This window comes from Protopterus annectens, chromosome 3.part1 (genome assembly GCF_019279795.1).
Source record: "Protopterus annectens isolate FY-2018-M chromosome 3.part1, PAN1.0, whole genome shotgun sequence".
Taxonomy (NCBI): Eukaryota; Metazoa; Chordata; order Ceratodontiformes; family Protopteridae; genus Protopterus; species Protopterus annectens.
The window spans coordinates 1,307,143,407-1,307,162,697 of NC_056732.1; positions in this window are offsets into that span (position 1 = coordinate 1,307,143,407).

The following is a 19,291-nucleotide window of genomic DNA, read 5'->3' on the forward strand; positions in this document are numbered from 1 at the left end:
TTCCACTTATTTAGCACTATATTCCTGTATGAGAGTCATGGCTTAGTGGTAGGTCATACAGACTAGTGTTACAATGGTCTTGTGGTAGGGCCTACTAGTATGCTCATATTCTGCTTTTGAGTTGAGTATAGGGCCTATCAATCAAAGTGCTGGAGGCACCTTTAAGCAGTTAAAGGGTTAGTAGGTCTCACAGGAGCCAGGCTGTGTTGCAGATTCTGGTTGCTGCATATATCTTCACTGTTTCCTGTAGTGAGTGTGTATGGCTACTGAGACCTACAACTATATTTCATATGTATTAATATATATTTATATATATGTATGTGTAGATATACATACCTTCACATATGTACATTACCTTACGTTACTATGTACAAGCTAACAGGTAGCAGGGCTGTTTCTGTTCACACTGAACTAGTATGGGAATCCAGTAATTTGGCCATTTAAACTCTACCTGACATGCTTTGGATAGTACATCTCCTATATTGCCTTTATACTGATTCCTACTATTACATGTTATATTTATTTTAGCACTGTGCTCTTGTAAAGCAGGCATGGCTTAGTGGTAGGTCATACAGACTAATGTTACCAAGGTCCTGGGTTCGAGACTGACAGTGGGAAATTTTTCTTTGCAAACTTTCAAACTGAGTACAGGACCTGTCAATCAAAGTGCTGAGGCCACCTTTAAGCAGTTAGAAGGGTAAGTAGGTCACACAGGGTCAGGCTGTGTTGCAGATTCAGGTTGCTGCAATTATGTTCACTGTTTCCTGTAGTGAGTGTGTATGGCTACTGAGACCTACAACTATATTTCATATGTATTAATATATATTTATATATATGTATGTGTAGATATACATACCTTCACATATGTACATTACCTTACGTTATTATGTACAAGCTAACAGGTAGCAGGGCTGTTTCTGTTAACACTGAACTAGTATGGGAATCCAGTAATTTGGCCATTTAAACTCTACCTGACATGCTTTGGATAGTACATCTCCTATATTGCCTTTATACTGATTCCTACTATTACATGTTATATTTATTTTAGCACTGCATTCTTGTAAAGCAGGCATGGCTTAGTGGTAGGTCATACAGACTAATGTTACCAAGGTCCTGGGTTCGAGACTGACAGTGGGTATTTATTTTTCTTTCCAGACTTTCAAAATGAGTACAGGACCTGTCAATCAAAGTGCCATAAAGGCACTTTTAAGCACTTAAAACCAGGTCTGCGCTCGTTTGTGCGGAGCTCACGCATGCGCACTGGCGGTGAGCTCCGCTAACACAAGCGCACCAGCTAATTTCTTTGAAAGAAAAGAAAAAGGGGTGACAGGAAAGTGGTGAAAAAGGGGTCACAAAGAGGGTAAGACAGTAGGGAAACAAGCGTGGGATTTGCAGGAGGGATGTAGGTAAGGCCCATAGATGCCCATGTCTTTGGCAGCAACAGCTGTGCATTTCCATGTATTTTGGTGAGAAATTGGAAACCTTTCACCCCTGAGAGAGGTGTCAGGACAACATTAATATTTGTTGTAGAGCCAATTGTAATTAACTGTTTCAATGTCAAGCAGACATGTGTGCGACATGGACAGCTATGTATGGGGCGTAATTTTTTTGTGGGTACAGAATGCCCTTTTTTTTTTTCAGGTGAGAGTGGTATGTCAGGTGAAGGAAGTCGGTATATCTGGGGAGGTAGGTTGGGTAGGTTACAGACAAGACAGACAAGACGCATACAGGGGCGGTGTATGACACACGTGGGGGGTTTACACAATTGACGGGGACGGAGGTTGGGATTTCCAAGATGCATGAGCCCACAGATGGCAACAGTGGAACTGATATCCCCACCCATAGGCAGTTGCCACTGTTCCTTCACAGCCCAGGACGGGGCTGTGCTGGGGGCTGTGTAGGCGGGGCAACGGCCGGGGCCGTTAGCTGTGCCACACGAGCCTCATGCTGGCGTAGGGGCCCAAGAACAGTGTCTTGGATCTCCCTTCGCACCACAGACCGGACACCGCGGAGGGTGAGTGGACGAACCCCTCCGGCCACACTTGCAGAGGGGGGACCGGCCCCATCCCCTGCAGCGCTTCCACCCGAAGGTGGAACAGGGCCACCGGAGGGGGTCCGGCCTGGGCACTAGTGCCAGGTGCAGGCGCCAGCTGAGGTGGGAGAGGTGGGTCCGCTGGGACCCGCCTTCCCAAGCATTCTAGGTTTGTGAGTTGTTATGTTAGTTTGGGTTAGTGGCATTTTATTCCATTCAGATTAGTTGTAACAGCATGCATTGGTATTCCCATCAAACAAACACCCAGATATTAACACCATTGAACAAGGGGCATATCAATATCACATGCATTATTTGAACAGAAATACACAGTCAAACAACATGCAGGGTTGATTAATGGCAACAGGCCATCAGATTTGCAGGTATGAACAGGGCACATGCACGAACAGACATGCATATATTTTTGAAACGGACAAATGTCCATGATTAATGAAATGTTCACATACCATTATTTAGTGGGTGTTGTTATATGGAATTATAGGGTTGGGCGGAGATAGAAAGTGATGACACATTCATATGTTACACATTGATTTACATTTGTAATAGGTACACAATTAAGTTGAGGCTGATGTTTCAAAATAAATTTTATTTGACTGTCAAGCTACACCTGTTACAAATACATCACTATCCTACTTATTTTGAATTTTATCAGATACATCATCCTGCTACACTTTGATGATAGGACAGGGGACAACTATGGCTGTTTAGTCTGTCAGATAATCATTCATTCTATCTGCAAATTGTTTACTGTGATCACCATATACAGCATTTGGCCTAGACATTCCAGATTCTGACACACTGAAATCAGTTTGGGATATTAAGTTGTACTTCCCACATGCATTTAGTTCTGTAGAAACACACTGGGGCTACTATATTCAGGAGTTATTACTACTTTATTTATTCATACATGACCCGTTCTGTCACTCTCACACATCCTGCAACTTCACAGTTCAGGTTGGTACTTCTAGGCTTTGTTCACATGTTAGACTGGTGGTGATTCAAACACTTTCCAACAGCCTCACTTCTGTCATGATTCAGCATTTCGACAGGGGATATATCTCACATATGACTACCTCATATTCTAAAGCTGTACTCTTGGGACTACTGCAGGTTACACTATATTTAATTCATGGTGGGACATCTGTATTACAGCACTGTTTAATTCTATCAATTATATTTCCAGTTACACTTGCATACTGATGAACTTGTTGCAGCCATACCTGCAGACTTACAATTCCTGCTTGCACATTATATTACTTTTAATCAATACACTGCAGTGTTCTGATACATGCTACAGTACAATATTTATTTACAAGTAATGGGTGGGGTTACTAACCTACATGGTGGCGCAGCCGCACCAGCCTACGGCCATACATCTCACGATTTGCAGAGCGGACACCTGCAGCTGTAATACGAAAGAAGTAATATTGGACTACACATCTCCATGGTATCGGCCAGTTGAAATCCTTACATACATAAGCAAAATGTAACTTACTCAGTAGTGGGGCGTTGGGCATATCCCGGGCCTCCTGGATCCATTCGGTCAACTGGTCTTCCTTGCGTTGCTTCAGGTCCGCATGGTGGTGACGGACCTGCTCACCAGTGCGTGGAATGCCAGTAGCACTGGTCAGATCACGAGCCAACTGGTCCCATGCCTCTGCCCTATACGCTCCCCATGAGACCTGGCCCTGCATGAGTTGGGCCTCATGATGATGGACAAGGAGCCAGACCATGTATCTGGACTCCTCAACGCCCCAACGCTGTGCTCGAAAGCAACGTCCCTCACCTACTCCACTCATTCTAACTGCAGGTCTGTTCTACAATCGTTTCTGCTGTGTATTCCCGCCTATGGGGCTTATATATGCCGCTTTTCCTGCACATTTCTCTGATTGGCCATTTTGGAATTGTATCTACTTCACTGAAAATGCTTTATCATGCTCCATTCTGGATTTTATCCCATATATATGCTATTTCTGCCTTTCTAGGTATTGCTGTCATGGCTTAGTGGTTTAGTACCTTGACTCTAGTGCATGGTATCCTGGGTTCGAATCTGACAACTGATTTTTGATTTTCCTGAAAGATATGAGTTGAGGACCTGTCAATCAAACATGCCAAAAGCACTTTTAAGCACTTAAAACCAGGTCTGCGCCCGTTTGCGCGGAGGTAACGCATGCGCACTGGCAGTTAGCTTGTGGGAGCGGCGCGCAAACGGTGTGCGCTGGGATAAACCTTAATTGGCTAGTGACACACATGTTCAACTAAGCACAGCTAGTTGCAAACGGTTTCAGCCTATTAAACCGGTGCTTAGCAACGGGCACGCAGTTTGCAGCTTTTTAAACACTACTCAGCTACGGGCACTCCGTCTCACAGCAGCTTAGCTATCAGTACATTTCTGACTATTTTTATTATTGTGTTACTTCAGAATATATGCTCCATTTCATTCCATTTTACAAAAGGGAATACATTTACATTTGTACAATACTGTCAGGGGGCTTTTTAGTGCTTATTTACAAAAAAAAAAAAAGGTTGTTGTGGGGGCTCGAACCCTGCCTGCCTACTCTTAGGCCGGCAACTCTACTGCTAAGCTATTACTTCTTGGCTTACTTTGCATATTTAGTTCTTATATCCATTTCCACTGACTGCTAACTGTGATTGTGCTAGTAGCACACCCGCGCACACGGGCGCACACAGTAGCAAACATTTACGGGGTTTAAAAAAAAAAAAGGTTTTAATTTAATTTTATAACATCTCTTCACTTTATACACTGATGGTCTATCGGGGCATGTGTTGTGTAGTGTGTTTATTCACATTTCCATGACCTCTCTCGTGGCTGTTTACTTTCAGCCATTCTAGTCTTCCGGGGGCGTGTCCGCTTGCAGGGCTTAGCCTACAGACACGCCCCCTACTCTCTTACATGGACCATGTAAGAGTTACTAGTGTGATTCAGCATGCCTCATGCACCTCATGCATATGCATGACATGCTGACATCACACAGTTTAACTGCAGCCTCCGTGTAAGAGTTATAACTCTTACACGGAGGCTTCCTGAATTTGGCCCATAGTTTTTTGTGATAATAAAACTAACATTCTATCAATTTCAGAAGTGCATGATTGATTAGTGAAAAGTAATCCTAACAATCATTGTTAATGTAATTTACTTTTGTATCCTTAACAAGTTCATAATTTTAGATACGTATGATTTTCCTGAATCATTTTTTAAAACAAAGTAAAATAAAAATTAAAGGGTAGAATGTTATTTCTTATAATAATAGGTATTAATTCAATTTTACAATTATAGGTTCATAGGTAAGTACTAGGCTATCTGCCCGAGGGCATTTATAAGCCTAGCCAGAGTGTGTCAGCTTTCGCCGCCCCATTGATTAATTAACTGAGCCTCTGTCAAGAAGAGCCAATGAAGTGATCCCAGGGGTGTATTTTCTGTTACCCATCCACTCGTCAAGGTTTATCTTGAAGAGTGTTAGTGAGGGGCTCTGCCTAATGTAGTTAGAAATTTTGTTCCAAAGCATGGGGAGTCTCTGTGACAGGAATCTATCACTCCAGCATGTTCTATTTATTGTTGTGACAAGGTTTAGCTCACTAGAGCGAGTGGCTCGCAGTGACTTGGATTTCTTTAGGTGGAGCATGTTCATCAATTTTGAGTTGGACATGGCTTTGTAAGTCAGGCAGAGATCACCTCTGAGTAAGTGATATGCAACTGAGTACAGCTGGAGTATTTCCAGTCGGGCTGCATAGGACATATGTTTGAGGCCAGTAATCTTCTTGGTGAGGTACTTTTGTGGTCTTTCCAGCTGTTGGAAGTGTCTTGTGAGGTACATCCCAAATGGGGCATTGAACTCCATGATGGGTCTGATGAGTGATGAGTAGAGGGACACTATAATCTCTTTATTTCTAGATGCAAACCCTTTAGTAATTAGATGGACTACATAGAAGGATTTCCTAACTACACTGGCAATGTGATTGTCAAAGGAGAGATTACTATCTACCTGGGTCCCCAGATCTCTTATTACCTCTTCTGTATTAAGGGGGCTGCCACCTATGTGGTAATTCATGGGTGTTTTGTTTTTCCCAAACGGGATGACTATGCATTTTTTGGCATTTAGCTTGAGACCATGACTTTGACACCAGGTGTCTGTCTCAGTAAGGCCTTTTTGGAGAATGTCTGTGTCAGCCAGAGAGTCAGTTATGGCTCCCAGTTTGCAGTCATCAGTGAACTTGGTTAGCCATAGTCCTCCTGTGTTTGCCTGTACTTCTGAGAAGTATATGCCGAACAGTAGGGGTCCCAGGACCGAGCCTTGTGGGATACCACTTGTGACTGGTTTAGAGTCGGACCTGGAGCCCACTATTCTTACCGTATGAGTTCTGTCTGTAAGCCAGTTGGCAACCCATCTCGTGACGTAGGGGTTTATGTTCAGGCTGGTGAGTTTTTCTATAATTCCCGAGTGGGGAATGGTGTCAAATGCCTTGGCAAGGTCAAGGTGGGCTGTGTGAACTATCTTCCCCTCATCTACTGCCTTGGTGACTGTCTCGAAGAAGTCAACCAGGTTTAGTAGGCATGATCTGCCCTTAACTAAGCCAAACTGGTTTGGGTCAAGTGCTTGGAGGTTTCCAATGTTTTTGTTAATGAGTTCCATGATGATGCACTCCATAGCCTTGCAGACCAGGCTAGTCAGGCTTATGGGGCAATAGTTACCAGGGTCAGTTGTGGCCCCTCCTTTGTAGAGCGGAATAACTATTGCTGTGCGCCGTTCTATGGGCATGTAGCCTGTGGAGAGGCTGAGATTGAACAGTGTGTTTAGGTGGGGAGTTAGTTCGTTCTGTAGTTCATGCAAGACGCAGCCTGGGACACCATCTGGCCCTATTGACGCTGTGCTTTTGGCTTTTGAAAGGGCTGTTTTCACCTATGCATCTGTGGCTTCTGGGACACTACACTTTTCTGGTATTATTGTGGGCCCTTTTGGGGGTGAGAGGGGGATGAAGTTTGAACTGAATCTATCTGCCAGGATGTTGGCAATATCAGTGGGTTCAGTATATTTTGTGCTATTTTGCACTAGCTCAGAGCATATCTGCTAGTTGCCACTTAGATTCTTGACATAGCTAAAGAAGGCTTTGTGGTTATCTTTCAAATCCTTGGATATTTTTCTTTCGAAGTTAGCCTTGGAGGATTTTATGAGGGACCTCTTACTGATACTGATCAAGGATGTCTTTCCTTCTTGGGATTTGCTTTTTTTCTGAACTAGTTTCCTCCTTCTATTGTATCACCATTTTATGGCAGGGGTCCACCAGACTGGTTTCCTTCTCTTAGGGGAGTGAGTCTTGGTTTAGCTAGGGATGGCACAATCCATGCATTCTTGTAGGTGCTCATAGAGTGCATTTGTAAAGGTTCCTGCATCTTGGACATTGTTATCCTTTAGCGTGGGGGCTGTGAAACTTACCACCTTTGTCTTAAGTAAGGTGAAGTTTGCTATAGAAAAGTTTTTCACTGTGGTTTCCTTGGTTGGAGGTGGTGGTGTGGTGTGGACATCCAGAATGATTAGTTTATGGTCTGATCTAACCAATGACAGTTTGACCTCCGGTGTGAAACACCTGTCGCCCATGTTGTTAATGACCAGGTTCAATATGTTTTCACCTCTGGTAGGGGAGTTTACCAGCTGATCCAGGGCATTTGAGTTGATAAATTCCAGGAAGCGCTGGACCTGGGAGTTTGTACTTGAGTAGTTTTCCCAGTTAACGGTAGGGTAATTGAAATTGCCCAATATCCGGGTTTTTGGTAGGACCTTCATGTTTTTCTGTGTCTCCAGAAAGGCGGACTGGTGGTCCTGGGTCATGGAGGGTGATCTGTAGCAGGCCACAATTTGCATTGCAGATTTGCCTGATGTTAGTTGCACATGGATGATCTCAGAGGTATCATGCTGTGCCACTAACCTGGAGGTGTAGGTATCCTTGATGAATATGGATACACCCCCTCCTTTTGTGTTTCAGTCCATGTTCTGTGGCCAAAATGTGTGGTATGAGTTGTAGCCCGGTAGTGCTGGGGTGCTCTGTGGAGCCTTGAACCAGGTTTCAGTTACTGCACAGATGTTGATGTTCTCCATACTGAGGAGTGCTTTGAGCACGTGCATTTTGAGATTTAAACTCCTGGTGTTGAGTAGCATAACCCTCATTTTTTTATTTGTGCTGTTTATGGAGGTGGGTTTAACTTTTAAGCCTTGCCTAAAAAAGGCACTATGGGGGCAGCAAGAGCCTTGGCCAGTATTCGAAAGCCTAGGGGTGACAGGTGCAAGCCATCTCTTGCGAAGCAATGAAGCTTGTCAAGCATGTCGTCCCAGGCTGACAGACATTGTTGAAATTGATCATTTTTTTCTTTATACTGCGGCATCATTCTTGGTGAGGGCAGGATGCTACTCAGGGTCAGGGTCATACCCACCTGGGCTATATGATCAGAGAGCTCTTCCATGTCTCTTTTCATGTAGTTCAGGAAGGTATGTCTCAGGTCATTCACACCAACATGAACAATGACAGAGTCATATTTGTACTTGTTCTGGAGTGACCTGAGTGCTTGTGTTATGTGGCGGATTCTGGCTCCCGACAGGCAGCTAACAGTAGCCTTCTCCTTGTCCTGCCTAGTGAGTGGGACGTCAGTGTGCCTGACTATAGAGTCACCTATTACTAGTGTGTTAGGTATGTTATTTCGCCTTAAGGGCTGTGATTGTGCGGCACACTGATTTTGTGTTTTACGTGTTGTCTGGTTTGTGATGGGAGGTGCAGGTCTTTTGGGTGTCTGCTTTGTAGGTCTGTGATGCTTTTGCAGGTTTTTATTTAGAGCATCCAAGTATGATTTTGTGTATTTATGTATATTTTTGCCAGTGCTGGTTTAGTATGTCTATGTGAGGCTGGTGTGGTGCAAGTGTTAACCTTCTCCTCATGACTGCCTGTTCCAGTCTTGGGTGGAGAGAGCTTAGCCTCCAATTTAGCTATATAATTGCATCTCTTGCATATGTTAATGTTTTGTGGTAGGAGCAGAGGGTTGTCTGTGTACATGAGGCAGTTGTAACATTGCCTCAGGATACCCAGGTTCACCAGCTGGACTGGAGAGTATACCTGAAATTGCCCTTTAGTCATGCCTGAATAGTAGGGTGAGCTGCTTAGTCACTTGGTTGGTGAGGGAAGAATAATGAGCCTTGCCCTGCTGGGCAATCAGGTGTTGGGGTATATTAGTGCTTGCTATTAGGTCTGAGCAAGTGCTGAACTGTAGGATGCTTTTTAAGTGCTTAGGTTGAGAGTTAGACTACTTTCAAGGGAAAAACTAAAGAGGAGACTTGGTGGAGCCGGGATAAATGTAGCCCTAGCTAACCGGCACTGCCCGGACATGCAGAACCATGCAAACATGGTTTTTACAGCAGGGAAATGAAAGAGATAGAAATTAGCCCAAAATGGCCTATAAACTACTAACTTCTGGGCTGGAACCCCTCCTCCAGGGACAGATGGCTGCTCAAAACTCCCTCACTCGCAGGTGAACAGAGAAACCTCCCTCTATCCAAGTAAGGTACGGGCAACTCAGAAAACTGTAACACAGCCCTGAATTCAGCACTAGCTTGAACACTGGACTATACTAGCTTAGGAAGGTGGGAAACAAGGAAAATATATATTTTTAAAAGATAAGGCAAACACAGTAAAAAAATACACTTAAAACAGCTTTAAACGACTACACACAGTAAAAAAATACACTTAAAACAGCTTTAGATGACTACAAGCAATCAGAAAAGGCTTTTAAACAAATTACCCAATTAACCAGTAAAAAAATCTCAAAACTAAGCCCTGTTCCTGTAGTCTTCAATCAGACAAGTTCTAACTGCACACTCCTGCCACTGGGGTGCAGGGGAACCTTCTCCAAAAAAGAAGGCCTGGATTAGTGCTCAAGTTATACAAACAAAGCTAGATTCAGCAGGCCTGGATCTAGTCTATGCTACAGCAAACAAGGTGCACCAATTTCAGTAAGAAACAGTTCAAATATGCAGGCACTATAAGCCTTTAACCAGAAATTCCCAGCTCAGAAGGGCAGAGTCCAGCCTCTCCTCCCACAAGAGTGCAGACCATGAGCCTTCTTAATGTAAAATAACTGTCCTGAAGCCCAAGTGCTTAAACCAGAACTAATACACTTTTAGAATAGCAGACACTGAGCCTTCAATCAGCAGTTCTCAACTTAGAAGGATGTATGCTACCTGTCCTGCCAGAAAAGTGCAGACCACAAACTTTCTTAATGTAAAACAACTGGTCTGAAGCCCAAGTGCTTAAACCAAAAGGCTTAGAATAATAGTTACACCAAGCAGTAATAAATACAATTGAGTACTTTTAAGATGACATAAAAGCAAAACAAAGTAGGAAGAAACACAAATACATTTAAAGCAGATGAAAAAAGTTCAACTTCTTTTTTTAAGTGAGCAAATGAGATCGGCCCAGGAGGAGTATCCAAATGCAAATTTACAAGAGGGGCAGGCAGTTTCAAAGCCACCAAGATTAACACCAAAACAAAAGTAAGGAGGGTGGGTGGGGAACTAACTGAAAAAAAAACAGAGCCACAACTTCCAGCTAGACAGTATGCAATGCAACACAAATAAATCAATTTAAATGCTGTATTATTTGAAAAAAGTGCAGATAAAAATTTACTTAAATTCAATTATATGTCCAGTTGATTACATGTAGGTCTTAGCTGGCCAAAGCTCAGAGTTTAAGCAGAAAATAATCCAGAATGCACCACTTATATAAGGCAGAAACCGAATAACAATGAAGTGAACTACCCCCACTTATCACTGGCTATTCAGGAATTCTAACAAGCATTAACTGAAAAAACAGAGCCACAACTTCCAGCTAGATAGTATGCAATGCAACACAAATAAATCAATTTAAATGCTGTATTATTTGAAAAAAATGCAGATGAAGATTTACCTAAATTCATTACTGTATTGTCTATTAATTTGTATAGTCAAGCAATGGTTCATATCAGTATCATATATTGGTACCAAAAAATCAAGCATTGATCTTTTAAGCTCATCAATTTAGTGAAACAAAGAGTATCAATAAGATATTTATTAAAAGCTATGGAAATTATTGTAAAGAACCAACCTTTCAAATAAGCATTTTTTAAAAAATATATATTTATTTATTTAATGTCAGTAAATTTATTGTTGGTTTTAATAAGATATTTCTTTAATAACCATTTAAAACTATTCCCAGAGATCAAATGATGCCAACTAGGTACACTATTATCACTATTCATCCAGATAATATCACAATGCTTTTTCCACTTAGCTAAGTAATTAGAATTTAGCCTTTGCTACATGCCTAATGAATTACACATTTGTTTAATGAGATCACTAATAAACTGTGGGCCATTGTCTGACTCTATGACCCACCGTGGCCATCTTCAATGACAGCAAATATTTTTCCATAAGGCTTCTGCTGTTGCCTTTGCTGTCATGGTTTTGGTAGGAATTGCTTCTACCCATTTTGAAAAGATGCCCACTACTACTAGTCGATACCTGTAATGTCCCTTTGTTGTTGGTAATGGACCTGCATAATTTATTTGAACTGCATACCATGGCCCATCCACTGGCTGGACTCGATGTAACTGAGGCCTTTTGCTTTTAGCATTCACCTACAGACAGATTAAACATTCTTTTACAATCAGTTTGCAGACCTTTTTTAAATTTGGGTTCCAATACTTTTCTTTTACAACTGCCCATAACTTATCAGTTCCTATATAGCTCAGTATTTGGTGATTTAACTTGACCAACTGGTGTGCCAACTGAAATGGTACATATGGCAACTGTAACCCTTTGGAGGTGGTGTATGCATAGTATTCCTTTGGTGGTATACCTGTTAATCTGCATTGATCATTTTTTCTTTTAAGCCCTGTTGTTTTTGTATATTTACAAGGTCTTTTTCTATTGACTTCATCTATTTTTTTTAAGACACTAGCTTCTACATTGGCATACTCATATTCTGGAAGTTCTTTTCCATTTTGTGCTGCTTGTTTGGCCAAGGTATCAGCTAACACATTTAACCTGTATGTTTCACTGGTTTGGCTTTTGATTTGCTTTTACTTTTAAGATGCTATACTGTCCTTGTTGTTTTGACATTATTATAACTTTATATATGTATTTTAATACTTCAGCATGCCATAATGGTTTACCTACACTATCCACAAATCATCGCCTTACCCAGGTTTCCATATGCAGTCTTAAAGAATTTACTACGTAAGCACTATCTGAAAAAATGTTAACAGGATTGTAATACTTTAGCACATACAGTACTGCCTCCAGTTCAGCTCTTTGAGTTGACATATGCCCTGGTAACTTGATTAGTTCAGGTGAACCCAGCTGTGGATTGTCTGGAACTATGGCAAATCCTGTCCAGTATCTGCCTTGGTCCCAATATTGTGCTCCATCCACAAAGATGGATGGCTTAAAGTGATCAAAATCAGATGCTAAAAATTGCACATCAGGTGACATTATCTTTTCTAAACAGTTATGCTGTTTTCCTTCGTATCCCATGTGGTTTGACAAATAGTATTTGTCCCCTGTCTGTATAGTAACAGTTTTCATTCCAAAAAGTGCCATCCATTTTGCAAAGACTGCCTGACTAATACCATCTGTAATTTTATTCATTTCAAAATTGTCTATCAGAGCTTTTACTGCTTGATGTGGTGTTTGTACTATAATGCTGGAAAATACAGTCAAATATTCAGTTTGTTTAATTCTCCAGTAAATGACTAATAATTGCTGTATACATGGATGGTAGCCCAGTTCCACCGGAGTCATCTTCCTGCTAAAGAAAGTGACTGGGCGTAATGTTTTTTTCCATTCTGTTGTCACTACCATGTGGTCATTCCTGTAGTAGTACCACAGACAGTGTTTTTTTCCCTGCTGCTGCTTGTAGCACAAACGGTAAACTTGGTGTGGGTGCTATTAATACTGTAGCTTGTGCTAGTTTTACTTTTATTTGTGAAAATACCTCCTCTTCATGAGATCCCACTCTAAAAAGCTGGAGTTCTTTTGTTCCTGTAACATTTTGTATAGGGGAGCAGCCACGGCTGCATATTCCTCTATAAATTTCCTATTGTAATTCATGATTCCCATGAATTTATGTAAGTCTGCTATAGTCAGTAGCTTTTCCATTTGTAAAATGCCTTGTACACGTATAGGGCAAGGAGATCTTCCTGTTGGTTTTATAATAGTACCTAGAAACTTAACTTCTTTTGACATAAACTGATTTTTTTTCACTTTTAACCTTAAACCCTGCTTGCTATAGAGTATGAAAAACTCTCTTAAGAAGCCGTACATGCTCCTCTACTGTTTCTGACTGAATTAAAATATCATCAGTGTAATGTATTACTGAATCATCCTTTTCCAAATGTTGTAGAATGGATCCTACTGTCTGATGAAAAATAACTGGACTATTTTGAAACCCTTGTGGTAACCTTGTCATGACATATTGCTGGTTTTTAAATGTAAAGGCAAATCTTGGCCAATCTTTTTTCCTGAGTGGTACTGCTAAATCTATTACTGTAAACCACTTACTTTGTGGCTTAATATGTGCAGCCAACTCTGGGACTCCTGGAATCAAATGTGCTCTAGGAGTAGTATATTGATTAACCTTCCTTAAATCAATAACAAGACAATAACTACCATCTTTTTTCTTAACTGGCCAGATTGGTGAATTTGTAGGGCTGTTGCCCTTTTGTATAATCCCTTCTTTTTCCCATTTTGAAATACATTTTTCCATATGTTCTTCTGCTTCCCTAGGAATAGGATATTGTTTTTGAAAAGGTGGTATATAGTCCTGATCACTTCCTACCCCTACTATCCGCAGTGGTGGTGCTGCAGTAGCATTGTCGCCTCACAGTAAGACACTGTCTGGTATGATTCTAAGCTAGAGCATCTTCTGCGTGGAGACATGCATGAATGGGCGTACCTTTGTTGAAGGTTGTGTGTCAGGGCTGGTAACTCGGCACATAAAAATCAACTACAAATCATTAGCGGACTGGAGTTCCACTGTGGTGACCCCTAACCGGGAAAAGCCGAAAGACACAACACAACAACAACTTCCTACCCCTACTGGGCTTTCTAGTTTCTCACAATCACTGGGACCCTTGGACCACAGATTTGGGAATTGCTGTTGTAAATGCTTCCATACATCTTCACTGTCTGTATTTACATAGCCTGTAGGTTTTTCAGGTTTGTCAGGTAGAGAGATTGCATAGCAACCTGTACTTTGCTCTTTCTCTCTTTGTTGTTTGTCTCCCATCCACATAATTTCATTAGGTAAATCAATTACTATGCCCAAAGGCCCTAGATTGTCCATATCAATAATGGTATCAGAGCAAGATGGATGCATTAAAAATGCACCCTTCCATGTCTGTCCCTCTTGACTAAACTTTATGTCCACATTGTGACTACTCACTGCATAGCATCCTGTGCCATTAAATGCTGAAATGCAAACTTTTTTTATAGGATTTGCTGGTAACTGTCTATTTGTGACAGTTACTGCTGCTCCTGTGTCTATTAAGACATTTTCCACAGTGACCCCTCTACCCAAATATCAATCAGTGGTCGTCCATATCAACCCTTTTTAAAGGTAGTCAGAAAAGATACCAGAGTGGGGGGGCACATCCCTATTGCAAGGAAATCCACTCATCCTCTCCTTTATTATCAAATGCAATATGACACACCTCATATTTTTGCTTGTCATCTTCCTCTGTGTCTGAATGATCTACATATTTAGGTTTTTTTCCCTTTTTTAACTGTTGCCTAGCTATTCCTTCTGCCTGTTCTATCAAATGCTTCAGATTTACAGGTGAAACTGTTTGAAAATCTACAGGGCATACTTCCCCCTTTCCTGTATATTGCTGGCTCTTATAACTGTCTTTACCAATATTGCAAGGTTTTTGTACATAATCCTGCTTTTCTGACTCTTCTTGTAAATTTTTTTGCTCTCTTTTTGGAAACACCCCTGTTCTTCCTTCTTTTTTCACCAGGCTTTGTAATGATCACAATTTTGCTTATCATGTCCTATTTTTTTTACAAACGAAGCATGTTGGTGCTTTTTGCTCATTACCTGTGCTTGATCCTGGTACTACAGACATAGAGGCAGGAGCTGGTGGTGCTGACGCAGCTCATTCTGCTGGTGGTTGGTCACACCACCTTTGCCTTCCCCTGTTTTTTGCCTCACCAATTACTTCAAATGGCTCACTATTATCTTCAAATGCAAAGATATGGTGTGAGTAAAATGTCCCATCATCGGTCATAGTCCGTCCCCTCATTAGTTTTTGTTCCAGATCAGTGAGGGTATCAGAATTTTCTTTATAGATACGTTTAATATCCCCTGGAACCCCTTTGACTTGTTCTAAGAAGCAATATATTAGCTGTTTTTTATATTTCTCTTTTTCTCATGTCTCTGTCTGATTTTTGATATATGATTTGTAACGCAAGCCTAAAATGTTCAATTTGTTCCATTAATTTATCTGTGATTGTTTGTGTCTTTTGGCTTTTCCCAGTTAGGGGTCGCCACAGTGGAACTCCGTTCCGCTAATGATTGGCAGTAGATTTTTACGTACTGGCTTGCCGGGCCTAACACACAACCTTCAAAGAAGGAACGCCCATTCAGGCATGTCGCTACACAGAAGACAATCTAACTGAGAATCGAACGGGCAACGTCTAACTGTGAGGCGACAATGCTACCGCAGCACCACCACCGCAGTATTAATTTATCTGTTATAGTAATTTTAAAATTATCTAATAATTTGGCTGTGAGAGGCTGCCCTTGTGTAAATGCCATTAAAATGGCTGTTATACATCCTACTTTAGTGTTTAACTGATAATCATCTTGTTTTAATTGAATGAAAGTTTAAAAAACATTTGGGAATGAAAATCCAGAAACATCTAAGCAATGCATCTGTCCATATATCAGATCTTGCTGTATATTCCACCCATTCTTCAAATGCAAGCATGTTATAAAATATGCCTTTTTTATAATCCTACTGTGGTAAACTCTGTAATAATCTAGACTGTGTATATAAATCTGTAGTGTTTCCCTGTCCTTGTTCTATAATTTGGACTGGTTTTGTGTTTTGTAACTCTTCCTTAAGCTGGGATATCAAAATAGTATTTTGGAGGTTAGTCTCTGTTAATTCATTTAATTTTCTTCCTTTTCCTTCAAATGCTGTTTAAGGTCTGTCATTTCTACCTGTAATTGTTTAAGGGAGGTATGATACTTGTTATTAGATTCCTCTGTTGACTGCAGGGCTCCTATGCACTTTTGACAGAGATCCTGGATGTCATTTCTGAACTTTTTAAACTCACTTTGTTTTTCTTTTAAAATTTTATTAAATTATTTTGTCAATGTATCATAAGCTTTGTTTCTGCCCTCATCTGTATGTGTAACTGTGGCATCATTCCATGCTTGTACATAATTTTTAGAAGGAATTACAAGATCTACAGGGGACTCTGTCAAGAAAAGATTTGATTGCTGTTGTAATTCAGAGATTAATGTACTGACTGCTTTACATCCGGATATAATGAAAACTCTTTACCCTTAGTTAATTCTGTATCATGAACAGATCTGTCTTCACAGTCTATTTTTTTGGCAATATCATGCAATACGTTATTATGGCATAATACACAAAATGCAGTTTCTCTTGAATCACACAATAAACATTTACTATGATATATTTCATTTTTTTGTTGCAAATACTAATCAAATGTTACAATCCACCTACATAATGCCTGTATGTCAACTTGCCCTAATAAGGTTTTACACTTACTAATGTGTTGTGTATACGAACATTGCAATTTACTCCGCATTTTATCTGGTTGTTCTGTTACATTAAGAGTAAAACTTGACTTACATTTGCTGGAATTCTGTCTGATAGCATCCATACTAAAAATGTGACACAGATAAAAGTCTTACCAGTGAGCAAGAAAACAGGTGATCAGGCTGTTGTTGCAGATGGCTGGAAATTTTTCAAAGTCACTTGAGAAGCTGGTGAAGCACAACAGGCAGCAGACTGCTGTACAAAGTAGATATCCACCTTTTCTTGGAGAATTTATGGCACTGCGACTTTCCTGCACTGCAGGCTCAATCTGGATTCAGATGTCTGAAAAAACTTTACTACTGCAAGCTGCATAAACTGGAATACTTCTGTTTAGAAATTACACATATGTACAAACGTTAGTTACTGCAATTTGACTGAAGTGACCCTCTGCAGGGCTTACTACTCCCTCTGTGTTTGAATGCAGGCTAGCTTGCTATTTAAACATTATATGGTGCTGCTTACTGTGATGGATTTGAAGTCTTCTTAAGACACTCAGTCTTGTTGGCTGGATTCTGCTGAAATCAAAGTCTGGTTATAGTTGTATTTACAGTCTTGTTGCACACAGAAGCTTGCAGAATGTATACTGATAAAAGAATATACTTTGCAGCACCCAACCCAGAGCAGTAACAAATAGCTTTGTATAACAAACCACACATACTAATGTTATCGCTTTTAGCTATTGTTCTACTTTACTTCTCAATCAGCATGGATGTTATAACATTTACCTCGGGACAAATGTGTCCCTACCCAATACACATGGCCACAGCAGAGTCATCCATCTGCAGCTGAGGCAGATTGCTAGCCTGCTGTGGTGTTTGCTTATTTTTTTTTCTTTTTTGTGGCTGAATGAAGAACTAACTATGGGACTGACAGTTTGCTCCACAGCCAAGCCGAAAATGGTGTCTCTTTCCCAGGGAAGACAAGTAACAATTACCAGTAAACACTACCAGCCCACAAACATTATTTTTTTGAGAGGAAAAAAAAACACAGTAAAAAGCACTTAGAAAACTATGCCAGCTCCACAAATGAAAATAAACACAATTTCTCCTCAGAAGCAGTGTTTTTAGTTACTTTATATTACTTTTAAACTGACAGGAAAAATGAGTGGTCTGTTTAAAAGTACATTACAGTCTCAAGACAGTCCATTAAAACAAAATATTCCTAGCTTTAAAATAGCTTTCCTGTAGAGGGAAGTAATAAAAAATAAATAAAAAATAAGAAAATGGAAGCATTTTTCTCCCAGAGGGAACTTATCTGCCTGGCAAAATAAGCACCAGCTGACTGTCAAGCCTCAAAAGCATCAGAGGAGTGTACTCTTTGGTGTTAGCAAAGCTCTGGAGAACTTTACACTCAAACTTATCTTTTAGTCAGCTCAGCTCAAGCTGCTTGACAGTTGGGCTGCATGGAAGGTGCTATAAAGTTTTTTTATGGTGGTTGGCTATTTTCTTGACAGGATGCAACCCATATAGTTAAGGCTACTGCAGCAGTGATCAGTATGATGAACACTGGTGATTTTCACTTTTAACTTCTTAGATTTTGTGTTATTCTTTCACCCATTCCTTTCTGCATGCCTTTTCAACAATGTAATACTCCAGTCAATGTCCTCAGAATGGTCTAAAATATTATTCTTTTGTATGTAGGTGACTGCATTATCTAAAGTGTCAAAGATTTTCTGACCATCTGTTAGAAAAAAAAGTTTAAGTTTATCTTGAAACAAAATATATGCTTTAATTCCTACTCACCTCATTTCCTTTATTAATGGCATGCATTTTTTTCTATTTGAAACCACTGAGGAGGAGGAATAATTATCAGATCTGATTGTGTTACTGCCCATTTAAATTGGAGAATTAGTGCATGCAGATTTTAACACCAGTTCTTTGTCTTGCTTTAATAATGGCAGATCTGGGAGATGATTCTTTCTTATTGGAAGGGTTTGTCAAGAATATATGGACTCTTTCTGTCCCAAAGGATACAGCATCTGGTAAGTTCATTTTTTTTTGTCAGCCAGGAGCTTAAAAAGTTTGCCATATTTTCTTATTCTTGTCTCTCAAGGTAATCCATAAAATCTGATGGTGTTCTTTCCGGATCTATTTTCCAAGGTAATCTAGTATGTATAGTAGACTATTTTGTTTCAAGATAAATTCAATGTGATTTTCTCCTTCTGCAATTTTGCCAGCAATATCATTAAGTGTTTCTTCCATCCCTGTTATCTGGGTTTTCTGCTGTTTAACCATTTCATTCAAGATTTCTATTTGCTTACTACATTATTCCTTGATTGTATTCATTTTTGTATAAAGTCTATTTTCAGTGAAACATCCGATAAGTTACGAAGTAACAACTGCAGTTCT